This window comes from Schistocerca nitens, chromosome 9, assembly GCF_023898315.1.
Source record: "Schistocerca nitens isolate TAMUIC-IGC-003100 chromosome 9, iqSchNite1.1, whole genome shotgun sequence".
Lineage (NCBI taxonomy): Eukaryota > Metazoa > Arthropoda > Insecta > Orthoptera > Acrididae > Schistocerca > Schistocerca nitens.
The window spans coordinates 171,052,956-171,066,633 of NC_064622.1; positions in this window are offsets into that span (position 1 = coordinate 171,052,956).

Here is a 13,678-nt window from a genome sequence, read left to right on the forward strand (position 1 = left end):
AGTAATAGGTAACTATTTTAAGTGTGGCTTAGAACTATCTACGTATATTGTGACTGCGTCAGGAATTCTGCCTGATCCCGGCAAGACTGGTGTGATTCGGGATTCTCTTGTTCTCTCAGCAAAGAAGCAGATTTCTTCGTTTGTTATAATTCCATAAACATTTTATGAACTTAAAATTGTTGTACACGCCACGCTTTTGTGCACTAAAGAGTAAAGATGCACCTTGGGATTAGGATATCTAGGCAAAAGCTGAATTCGAAGTTGTAAAGCAGGCTGTTCTTGAGGCTCCTCTCCTTTCACATCCTGGTTTGAGTAAGAAGTTCTAAAGCTGGTCTTACAGCAGAGTTCCGTCCGGAACATAAAGTATATGATTTTATGTATCGTATGACCATGGCTTTTACGATCCAAGTAGTCAGTAAACGTGAATGTAACTATTCTGTCACTGAATTGGAGGCTTTGACGGTCATACGGGAATCCCAGATTTCGATGTTATTGGTTTTGTTTGGGCGACTGAGGCCTTCACAGACCGCAGAGACTTACAATGTTAGATGAGTGCTAAGTTAGCTTATGAACATTTAGTTAAGTGGGATCTGTACTTGCAAGAATTTGATTTCATTGTTATTCATTCTCATGGAAAGGAAAGCAGTGTTGCAAAAACACTCTCACTGACGTCTCTAGGGATGAACACCGGGACTGAGGAACGTTATAAAGAGAATAATTATAGTATCTTGTATTTGAAGGCTATAACTTTTGCAAATTTCACCACCTGTTAGCTTGTAGATATTGACAAGAAAAGGAAGGATGGGAGTAAATTAGGTTGAAGTCGGAAGACCATTTCATTTTTGTAATTACGCACTAGTTTCCGGTTGAAAACAACGTTTAAGAGAAAGGATACTAAAAGTTCAGACTGGGTAGTCTGATTTAATTAATAAGTTAATTCGGCATACTTACTTGAGGTACTACATTTCGGACCTAAAAAACTTTTTCAAAAGCTTCACGATATGTGATACTTCACTAACATGGAGAACAGAAGGTATGTGTCACCGAGACCTCTCGGAGAAGACACTAATAGTTCTGTCAATTGAGCATTTGCCAAACGTGTTCCTAAAGCAGATGACCATATCATTGAAGTCACATTGGACAATAGTCCACATCTGCAGTCCCAAAAGTGGAAATGGGTGTTGTAATGAAAGAAAATCGAAACCGTTCTCATCACTTCTATAATGTAGCTTCAAACTTATAAGAACAGGCTATTAAACAGCTTGGAAAACTTTGGTGTCTCTGTTGTCAGTGGACTTGGGATTGTTATATACACAATTTTGAACTGGTTGCAAATGAATTAGCACACGAATCTACTATTTTAACACCTGTAGTTGTACTGAAGCATTACTGTCTGCCATACAAGACTGGAGAGGTTACGGCACAGAATACAGTAAAATTTGATTTGGTAAACATGTTGAGGGATGCTGATAAACAAGAAATATGTGATAATACTAAGAGGACAGTGAAGTGATTCACCACGGAGCAATAGCTGTTAGTGAATTCCCATAAATTATAGAGCTTTTTCCTGTTTATGTGAATCCATTCACCATAAAGCGAGGACAATATCAACCAATTTTGGTAGTGCAGATGAACAAGACCAAGAGGCCATGGGATCTGCACCACATGCCAAGGTTAATTTGAAATGTGTACAGGGAAGACGATTAATTGTATGTAACTAATCCTTAACACAATATCAGATGTATATGCAGATGTGTGATTTATATGAGTGTAGATTATGGGTGGTTGAAAGACTACTGAGTGCAGCACTGAAGTTAAGTTTGAAGGACCTTCAACGTAATACAAAGACAGAAGTTGATGGATTAATTAGTAAATTACACTGGAGATACTACAAGTAAAAGAACAACTGTAGAAGGCACTAAGGACAATATGACAAGATAAGGCCTCAATCACTGCAGATGTGTGGAGAAATTACCATGTGTATGATTAGAGCAATTATATTCATGAATTTTTTTGTGAGGTTCGTTTTGACTGAATTTTATGCATTGAGTATGGACTGAAGTGAGACATGTGTTATGCATGTGGGGTGTTTGGCATTTCATATAAGTACTGGCACTGATTTCATTATCAAGCTATAGTGAAGGGACAATACTTATTGCAATTGTGCACATAATGATATCTTACAATATATTGACTTGACTTTTCTGTTTCAAGCTGTGTAGAGGAGTATTTCCCAATGCAGAATTACGTACAATAGTACATAATTCATAGGATTTCATCCTTAAGTATCATACACTCGATATGTATTTGTTTCTGTTGACATGTTAGATTATTCCTCTTTATGATAAAAATATATTGTAATGTTATCATCTACGGTAAATGTGCTACTTTTATGGCAGTACATCCCATTGGGGTCACCTGTATAAAAGGTCTTTTTGTGTGACTATCGTCTCTCTATCCTGGGCAGGGTCACCATGTAAAAGATGGTAATTACAATTGAACTAGCGTTTTATAGAAAGGGGAGTGATGGAAAAAGCCCTTACATTCTAGTAATTTAGGCAAGTGTGAGTATAAGAAATGTATCTACCTTCCAGCATCACCTTAATACCAACTGTTACTTTATCTACATTAATTTTCCTTTTTTTTAAATTTCTTGTTTGATGTACTGGCCTACATATTGTGATTGAAATTTGATTACGACCCTCATACAAATGCAGTGGATAACTTTATTTTACTGCAATCATTCACAAAAAGGTTCATTGCACACATATAATATTACTCATGTGGAGTTCATCTTAATATTTTATGAATAAATTTATAACATTTAAAGTATATTAACTCTGAATAGTAACTGGGGAAGGCTGAGATCAGTTCACCAAATGACAGGTGGTTTTTAATAGAAAAATAGTAAGAAAACACTCGCCCATTTACTGAAGATATAGCGATGGAAGTAAATCTCCACTAATAATGATTACTATGGAGCCCACCGCTTTCTCGCCAGAGTACTCTTCGATGAATCCTGGGCATAACCCATCCTGTGGAAAAATCCATAAAATCCCACAGCACAAAAATTAAGAAGAATCATCCATGCATGTTAGCATTCGTTTTTCTCTTTAAATTTAGAGCTGTTCTGTTATTAATAATGAGCAGTATTTCAACGTACTTTGAGTAACACGATGTCAAACATACCAACACGCAAAAAAGAAACCCCTTCTCATCCAGAAGAGGAATCAGCTTAAATTTCAAAATCTGCAAATACATTATGGAAGCACTGAAGGTGCGGTCCTCATTTACTGGTCACATGGCGTCCTAGCTGAACAAAGCGAGCCACTTCCAAGTTTTCAAATTCCAAGAAGAATATAACATTCAGTCCCGCAGTTCACACAATTGTGCTCCATAAATTTTCTTGACACACTTTACTAACCGTACCAGAGAGTAAAGTTTATTTATACTGAACATCATGTAAGGGCCAACTTATTCCAAGATAAAGTACTCCCTCTCAAAAACACGGTTTTCGGGAAAGAATTCATCTGCTAAAGAGACCGCATGTAGGACGCTAATGCGACCTATCCTTGAGTACTGCTCGAGTATTTGGGATCCGCACCAGATTGGATTGAAGATATACATCGAATCATTTTAGAGGCGGAATGTTAGATTTGTTTGTTTTAGTTTAGAACGGCACTTAAGGATTACAGAGTTTCTTCGGGAACTCAAAAGGGAATACCTGGAGGGAAGGCAACGTTCTTTTTGGGGAACGCTACTGAGAAAATTTAGATATTCGGCATCTGAAGCTGATTGGAGGACGATGCTGTGGTCGCCAACATAGATTTCGCATGAGGAGTATGATAATAAGATACGGAAATTAGCGCTCGTAAGGGAGCATACAGATAGTTGTTTTTCCCTCTCTCTGTTTGCGAGTGGAACAGGAAAGAAAATGATTAGTAGTGATTCAAGGTATCCACCACGCACCATACTGTGGTTTTCGGAATATGTATGTAGATGTAGCTGTGGATTTACACATATGTCAGTAGTGTGTACGTATAATAATCCGCATTGAGCCCATTCACCTCTTCTGTGTGTTTCACATTTTTCTCAGGCAGTGCACATTCATGATTCACACCAGAACATGAAATTGCTAAAAGTAAATGTAATCATGAGATTACCCCAAACAACTATTTACGACCACAATTCCTTCTCTTGTGCCAAGTAAGCTCTAACTACTCTTGAACACATACATAAAATATGATCATATTTCTTAGGTGAAAACTTTTTGCAGGGAGGGGTACTTCTTCACAACATTTTTTTCTGAAGACATTCTGTTATGTATTCAGAACAATACACAGTTGCTCTCGCCGAGAGCAGCGTAGCTTTTCTTGTCTGATGATGGTCGCCAGGTGGACCGCTGAAATATTGTGCCCAGATGACAGTTTGGTCCGGCTGGAAACCCGACAGGAATTTGATATACTATTACACCGGGGAAGTCTACATAGTCACATCCTGACATTCGTTTGAAATAATTTTGGCAAACCACGGAAACCTAAATCAAGACAACAGGACAGAACAAACCCCACCCTCCTGAATATGTCAGTGTCTTAACAAATACACTGTCTCATTTGGTTGATTGGTTTTCTACATCGTGTTTTGGATTACTCACAATTTTCTCAAGGTAACATATAATGTAAACGCAGGTCCGTATTGCATTACTGCATATACGAAGGACCTTACTGGTAACTCCAGAACTACGAACGTGTTGCTACACCTATTCAACTCCCCTCAGTCTGTTTGGAAACATGACTCCATGTGTATGAACTATGCTATGACGTCTCATGCAAATCTCCGTATACTTCCTTCAGTCCGTGCGGAAAACTAGGTCACTTTCCTCCCTTGATGAGTAAGATGCTGAGCTCTGGAGAACGACGATATGTTACTGCAATGCAGTATTTAACTTGGCACATAATTTATGTAACAATGTGTTGCAGTTGTCCCCTTCAGTTATTAACCGCAACTCTTAGTCCTACACGTAATCTGTAGTTATGAAGCTTGCATTACTTACGAAGTGTGTTGTAACTCTCAGTTGTAATAGATGAGTTTAAGTAATTTTTCTTCGTCTCATTGGATAATTTATTATGTAATTTTATTCCTTGACAGACATGCTATTACGATTTTTTGTCTTTTCCGTGGTAAATATCTGCACGAACTTGTTTTCTTCCGAAATTGATACTAATGTTATTGGTTTCCGTTATATGGCAGCTTTTCCTCTCAGCTGTCACGAAACATGTTTCATGTTGTTATATGGTCATCACCTTCGGTCAAGGTAGTTGCACTCTTGCACTGTAACACAACTGCAGACACTATTCAAACAGTGACTGCCCAGCTAATTGCTCCCCCTCTTCCGTCCTTTTATTACTAAGGGTTTGTTGTTTTTCTACAGTGTTGAAAGTTTTCAAGTTGGCTTAATGGAACAGGGAGAAGCACAATAAACATGTTACGGGCCAAAAACTGAGTTTCAGCACAGGTACGCGAGAGCAGAATTTGCTTCATCCCTACTGACCAGGAGTCGAAAGGATTAGATATATCCAAAAAAGCAGTATTTTTAGAGTCTGGGAAATATCCATTTAGAAAGAGAAAAATCTACACCAACTGCAGCCTTTGAGAGACACTAAAATGTGAGAAGTGCCGTTCCCTCAGCAGCCACATTGTGGAGGAACTATTAGAACAGTCTTCCTCACTGGTTCACAGTTTTATTTTCTGTGGAGCATACTCTTATTTGTGCATATCTACATGCAAGCATTCTTAGTTGTCAGCATCACCATAGAGTGACTGACGTGTCGTTACTCATATTACAAAATTATTACTGGATGGAACTCACAGTGTCTGCTACTAATGCCTAGCGACATTTCTGCTCCGGCAGAAACAGCTAAGTTTCAGGGCATTAAGAAAGAGAACACTTGTGGCTAGGTCATCATAGAGAACACTTGCTAGCCGACGACGTAAGGATAATGACTTGCTGCCAGACAGGACTTGGTGTTGCACAGAATGGTGTTGCTGAGTACAGAGGACGGGCTGGACACAAAATCACCACCGCTGACTTCCGCATTCATGCTGCCCGTAATCGCGATGTGATTGACATGCGTAATCACACTTCCATACTTATCAAGAGGTCCGAAACGAATAATACGGTCTGCTGCGCGATTACGGGCAGCATGGGGTTCACGCCTGAGCCTCAGGACGTGCGCTAGCAGCGCATGTCGGGTGTTTCAAACGTCAACTTCGCGTCTCAATATCTCAGGATGTAATGGGAATATTGCGATGCAATCAACGCCATTGTGTATGTGCTTTATCATGCTATGGATTTCTGAAGAAAAAATATAGGAGGTCCATTTAAAAAAACAAGTTTGTGTTAAAAAACACATATGCTTTCGTTTTAGAATGTTTCGAAATATGTACATTCATGGGCCCCAGCCCTACATTGATACCGGTGAAAGTCGTTTTCCAATAGCTGTTATTGTTCCAGAGATATTTTGGGTGGACAAGATAGCTGGAACACCCTGTATATAGCAGTTCATGACATCCAGTATTACAAATTTACTGTCTCTGATGGACACACGTCCAGATCATCCGCTCTCAAAACTCCGCCATTTCTCTCCCCACATCCACCACTGCTGGCGGCTCACTTCCAACTGTGCAACGCTATGCGCTTTTCAGATCCAACTGCCCAACACTACAATAGCCAACAACAATGCAAACCAAGCACAGACTGCACACAGCACAGCCAGTGCTTTTCATACAGAGCGCTACGTGGCGTTACCAATATAAAAATCTAAACAGCCTACTTACAATGTGTATGCTAAACTGCACAACGACACCCCACACATTTAATGGTGTGAGACGTTTAATCCTGCCTCGCAAGTAGACGCGAGACTAAGGATCCTTTGCTGAAACTGAGTTGACAGTGCACCTGGTAAATGCGAGTCGTCTAATAAACGTTCCTGAATAAATCTACAGAGCAATACGTCGCATAATTTGTGTAGCATACCACACGTAGCTAAAAGCGTATGGATTCTTGCGGCATCCGTATAAGGAACATCACTTGGTGCAACAGATGCTGCGAGGGCGAATGAGAGGAATGTTGCGAGAGAATCTCGGCGCTGGAGGAGCGAAACTGGACGAGTGTGACACGCGTGGCGTGGCGTGAGGACAGCGGGGACTCGGCGTGGCTTTTCGGGAGCCGGTTCGTGCGGCTCGCGTTGCGCAACGGATTGCCTGCCGGCCGGCGCACTGTGTCAGTCCAAGGCTCCGGCCGGCCCGGCCGTAGAAAGTGGGTTATCCGGCGCGACACGGCGTGCTGGCTGCCGGCGCGGAGTGCGTACGTGGGGCCGCACTGCGTAGCCTGCCTGCCGAGCCACCCCGGCTTAAAGCCGCCGTCTGCACCGAGGCCTCAGGATCCGTTTGGCCGTAATGCAGGGGGTCGCTGTTTCTAGTTCTAGCCTCGCTATTATGCGACTGGGCCAACAAAACAGTGAAACCAACAACAAAAGACTGTTCGTGTTGTTTTTTTGATTCCCAGCAACTCGTCTCGAACCTTATGTCTGTCTTCAGATGCACATTCTAAAGCATTACAATGGATTAGGCAGTAATGTGATACACTACTGGCCATTAAAATTGCTACACCACGAAGATTAAGTGCTACAGACGCGAAATTTGACCGACAGGAAGAAGATGCTGTGATATGCAAATGATTAGCTTTTCAGAGCAGTCACACAAGGTTGGCGCCGGTGGCGACACCTACAACGTGCTGACATGAGGAAAGTTTCCAACCGATTTCTCATACACAAACAGCAGTTGACCGGTGTTCCTGGTGAAGCGTTGTAGCGATGCCTCATGTAAGGGGGAGAAATGCGTACCATCACGTTTCCGACTTTGATAAAGGTCGGATTGTAACCTATCGCGATTGCGGTTTACCGTATCGCGACACTGCTGTTCACGTTGGTCGAGATCCAATGACTCTTAGCAGTATATGGAATCGGTGGGTTCAGGAGGGTAATACGGAACGCCGTGCTGGATCCCAACGTCCTCGTATCACTAGCAGTCGAGATGACAGGCATCTTATCCGCATGGCTGTAACGGATCGTGCAGCCACGTCTCGATCCCTGAGTCAACAGATGGGGACGTTTGCAAGACAGCAACCATCTGCACGAACAGTTCGACGACGTTTGCAGCAGCGTGGACTATCACGTCGGAGACCATGGCTGCGGCTACCCTTGACGCTGCATCACAGACAGGAGCGCCTCCCACGGTGTACTCAACGATGAACCTGGGTGCACGAATGGTAAAACGTCATTTTTTTCAGATGAATCCAGGTTCAGTTTACAGCATCATGATGGTCGCATCCGTGTCTGGCGATATCGCGATGATCGCACATTGGAAGCGTGTATTCGTCATCGCCATACTGGCGTATCAACCGGCGTGATGGTATGGGGTGCCACTGGTTACACGTCTCGGTTACCTCTTGTTCTCATTGACGGCACTTTGAACAGTGGATGTTACATTTCAGATGTGTTACGACCCGTAGCTCTACCCTTCATTCGATCCCTGCGAAAGCCTACATTTCAGCAGAATAACTCACGACCGCATGTTGCATGTCCTGTACGGGCCTTTCTGGATAAAGAAAATGTTCGACTGCTGCCCTGGCCATCACATTCTCCAGATGTCTCACCAATTGAAAACGTCTGGTCAATGGTGGCCGAGCAACTGGCTCGTCACAATACGCCAGTCACTACTCTTGATGAACTGTGGTATCGTGTTGACGCTGCATGAGGAGCTGTACCTGTACATGTCATCCATGCTCTGTTTGACTCAATGCCTATGCGTATCAAGGCCGTTATTACGGCCAGAGGTGGTTGTTCGGGGTACTGATTTCTCAGGATCTACGCACTCAAATTGCGTGAAAATGTAATCTCATGTCAGTTTTAGTATAATATATTTGTCCAATGAATACCCGTTTATCATCTGCATTTCTTCTTGGTGTAGCAGTTTTAATGGCCAGTATTGTGTATCAAATTTAAAAAATAAATACTGTTGTTTTGATTAAGATTATTTTTTTATGGTTCTGTGTATCAATCGGTAAAAACGGAAGCCTTAGAGGATCACTGTATTGTCCGTTTGTCTGCATGTCTCTCTTTCCGAGAGTTTCAAACTCTTTTCTCGGGACGGTTGGACGTATTAAGTTGAAATATATTCACGTATTAAGCTTTACGGTCCCTCGGTGACGTAAAAAAGTGAAGCCTGCAGTGCAACAAAAAATACTGTCATTTATGGCACCTATTTTGATATTCGCGCCGGCCGCTGTGGCCGAGCGGTCCTAGGCGCTGCAGTCAGGAACCGCGTGACCGCTGCGGTCGCAGATTCGAGTCCTGCCTCGGGCATAGATGTGTGTAATGTCCTTAGGTTAGTTAGGTTTAAGTAGTTCAAAGTTCTAGAGGACCGATAACCTCAGAAGTTAAGTCCCATAGTGCTCAGAGCCATTTAACATTTTTGATATTCGGAAATACACCTATTAAAGGTTACATGGTACTTTCCGTTGACGGAAGCCTTGGCAAGAACCAAGGCTGCACATTACAATATTAAGAAAAATCCAAAAATTGTTAAACTGTCCAAAAATATGAAAGGAAAAACAAACTGACATTTGTTCTCAGAGTATCTCTCAATCCGTTTAGCAGTTAAGGTCCCTTTCTTCCAGGAACGTGGAAAAGTTTGAAGTAGAAATTTGCGTCACGAACTAATGTCTGTGGTCCCTTTTCGGTATAATAAACGTTAGCTTTTAAGTCAATGTAATCAAATTACACGTCCATTTGTCACATACTTGGAAAATCGCAAATTCAATCAACAGAACCTACATGGTATATCCCGTTGATCTAGAATCGTGAAAGTTGGCAAGAAACAAACTATCCAAAAATCGTTAATTTGTAACTATGAGACAGGAAATAAAATTTTTATCGCTTGTTGACAGACTGTCTCTGTCTGTTCTTGTGTAAAGCCGCCTTCTTCTCAGGAAAGGGCAAACGTATCAAACTGAAATTTATGTCACATACTGAGGCCTACAGTCCTTTAGTGGTGTAAAACTGTTACGCCTTTAACTCAGTCCAATCAAAAGATGCGGCCATTTATGTCACATGTTTCGATACTCACAAGCTCACTCATGAAATCTGTAGGATACTTCTCCTTCATGGAGACTCGTGAATTTGGCGAGAGGAAAGTTTTCACAGTAGAAGTAAGGGCAAAAAAAACAGGAAATAGTTAATTTATAATTATATCACAAGAGAACATTGATCATTCCACCATCGTGCTACATTTGGCTGCAAAGGGGAAAGTTCAAAACTCCGGTGGATGGGTACCGCATGCTCCAAGCCAAAATCACGAACATCAGCAGGTGCCATATGTGCGTATCTGTTTGCTCGTCATCAACTGGGTCGCGAACAACGCCGACCATCCGTATCCTGTATCGGTACTGGAGACAAAAAATGTTACGTATCTTTAAACTAATACAAGGAAAATAAAGGAATGATTGAGCCGAAACAAAGCCGCAGCTCTTCGGACAAAGATCTGCGCGCATCCACAAAAGATAGTGTTATGCACCTGGTGGAACAGCGACGGTATGGTGTCCTACGAAGTGCTTCCCCGAGGTATAATCGTCACTGCTGACATTTATTGTCAACAGCTGAGACGTCTTGCAGACGCAGTCCAAGAACAGCGACAAGGAAGACTGCGTGAAATGATGCTACTCTGCGTGAACGGCAAAGCGTCCTACTAGACTGACAAAAAACACTATACAGTAGTTAGTTTGGGACCTCATTGCACACTCATCTTATTCACCTGATCTTGCGCCCTCAGATTTCCGCCTTTTCCTCTCTCTATCGAATAATGTTGAAGGAACTTCCTTTCCGGGTGAAAACGCGCTCTGAATGTGGCTCTACGAGGTGTGGCTAGAAAAAAACCGGACTAGTACTGGTGAAACAATAAAACGAATGCAATAAGGCTGAAAGTCGCGTGGCCTGTCACGGGACTCTCGCTCCGCCTACTGCTCGAGTTTCATCTGCCTCCTGCACTCAGTCTGCCCGTGGCGTCTGTTTTAAGTAGTTGACGTTTTGTCTGTGCGTCGGAAAATGTTGAGTGTACAGAAAGAACAGCGTGTTAACATCAAATTTTGTTTCAAACTAGGAAAATCTGCAACTGAAACGATTGTAATGTTACAATAAGTGTACGGCGATGATTGTTTATCGCGAACACAAGTGTTTGAGTGGTTTAAACGATTTAAAGATGGCCGCGAAGACACCAGTGATGACACTCGCACTGGCAGACCATTGTCAGCAAAAACTGATGCAAACATTGAAAAAATCGGTAAACTTGTTCGACAAGATCGCCGTTTAACAATCAGAGCAGTGTCTGAGTTAACATGAGTTGACAAGGAAAGTGTTAGGCAGATTCTTCATGAAAGTTTCAACATGAACAAAGTGTGTTCAAAAATGGTTCCAAAGTGTCTCACAATTGAACAGAAGGAACGCCGAAGAATGATTTCTTCTGACATCCTGGAAAACATTGAAAGTGATCCCACCTTCTTACAAAATGTTATTACTTGCGATGAATCGTGGTTTTTTACTTACGATCCCGAAACTAAACGCCAATCGATGCATTGGAAAACTCCTGGTTCTCCACAACAAAAAAAGCACGAATGTCAAAATCGAAATTCAAGGCAATGATGATTGTTTTTTTTTTTGACATCAAAGGGATTGTGCACATTGATTGGGTACCAGAGGGACAAACAGTGAATCAGCATTACTACATTAGCGTCCTGGCTACCCTACGTGAGCGAGTACGGAGAAAACGGAACGATTTGTGGAGAAAAAAAGTCACGGATCCTTCACCAAGACAATGCCCCAGCTCACAGTGCGTTGTTAGTGAAGACGTTTTTGGCAAAACACAACATTCCCATCTTAGATCATCCACCCTACTCACCTGATTTGGCCCCCTGTGACTTTTTTCTTTTCCCTAAAGTCAAGTCAGCTTTGAAAGGAACTAGATTTGAGACTGTTGAAGCAGTAAAAGAAAAAGCGACGGAAGTAATGTATGGACTTACCGAAAATGATCTGCAGCATTGCTATGAACAGTGCAAAATTCGTATGGAGCGGTGTAGAGACCGAGGAGGAGAGTACATTGAAGGAGATAACATGAAATTGTAAATAATTGTAAATAAATGTTTTTTCCAGCATCAGTCCGGTTTTTTTCTAGCCGCACCTCGTATGACTCCTTCGCCTCAAACCCACATCATTTCTATAGTCGAGAAATCGAAATTTAACCACAACTTTGACAGGCAGTTGTAAACAGGAAAGGAGAATACACAGCGTGTTTCAAAATGAATGTACGGGTTTTAAGGCTTTATAGCATTTGGTACATTCAACTTTCAATTATTAACAACACAGCAAATGAAAGAGCAACTCAAACAGTTTGTCTTACATGTGTTCAATGCGAATACTATTCGTCACACATCAAGTTGATAGGCAAGCTTTTCTCGAACCGTGATCAGTGGAGTAATTGTTGTAACAATGCTGTTTCTAAAGTCGGGTATATCAGCTGGTAGCGGAGGCGCATACGCATGATCCTTTATGAAACCCCAAAGGTGAAAATCGCGTGGCGTCAGATCGTGTGTAAACGTGGAGGTCATGCAAACCGAACTGTGTCAGCCGGCCCCTTGTGGGTAATCCAGCTGCTAGGTTCAAAGTCGTTTAACCAGTCAGGTATTGAGTTACGCCAGTGAGGCGGCTCACTATCTCGCTGCCAAATAAAATTTTGTGCTTCAGCTTCTTCCAACTGAGGAAAGAGCCATAGCTCTGACTCATCGAGATAAGGAACATCAGTGATCGTTGCTCCACCGAAAAAGAAAGGCCCATAAATATTACTCCGTGGCTAGGGCACAAAGAACATTCAGTTTAGGAGAGTCTCGTTGCAGTTGTTCCATCTCGTGCGAACTTGCAGACCCCCAGATGCACACATTATGTTTGTTCACATTTCCACTCAGATGAAATGTCGTTTCGTCGCTGAAGAATACACGGTCTAGAAAATCCATTTTGATGCTGCAACATTTCATTTGCCAAGTTGGCACGTAAACTGTACGCTTTTGAGCTTGTAAAAACTGGAAATGGTAAGGACGTAGTTGGAAGCGTTTCCTTAAAAGTCTACACGTCACTGGAATTGTTAATTCAGGAGAATCTGTCCGAAATAATTTCTTGGGGCTACGAGTGAAAGACTATCACTAGTTTAGTCGCTCTTGGTTGTTTCATACTCTTCCCTTTGCGCACAGGTATACAAACAAAATTGTTTGAGCTGTTCTTTCATCTGATATATTGTCTACAATTATAAGCTGAATGTGATAAATGATACAAAGATTTAGAACCCGTATATTCATTTTGAAACACCCTGTACTATTGATGAGTGAAGTCTCTGATATGTGTATATCTACATCTACGTCCATACTCCGCAAGCCACCTGACGGTGTGTGGCGGAGGGTACCCTGAGTACCTCTATCGGTTCTCCCTTCTACTCCAGTCTCGTATTGTTCGTGGAAAGAAAGATTGTCGGTATGCCTCTGTGTGGGCTCTAATCTCTCTGATTTTATCCTCATGGT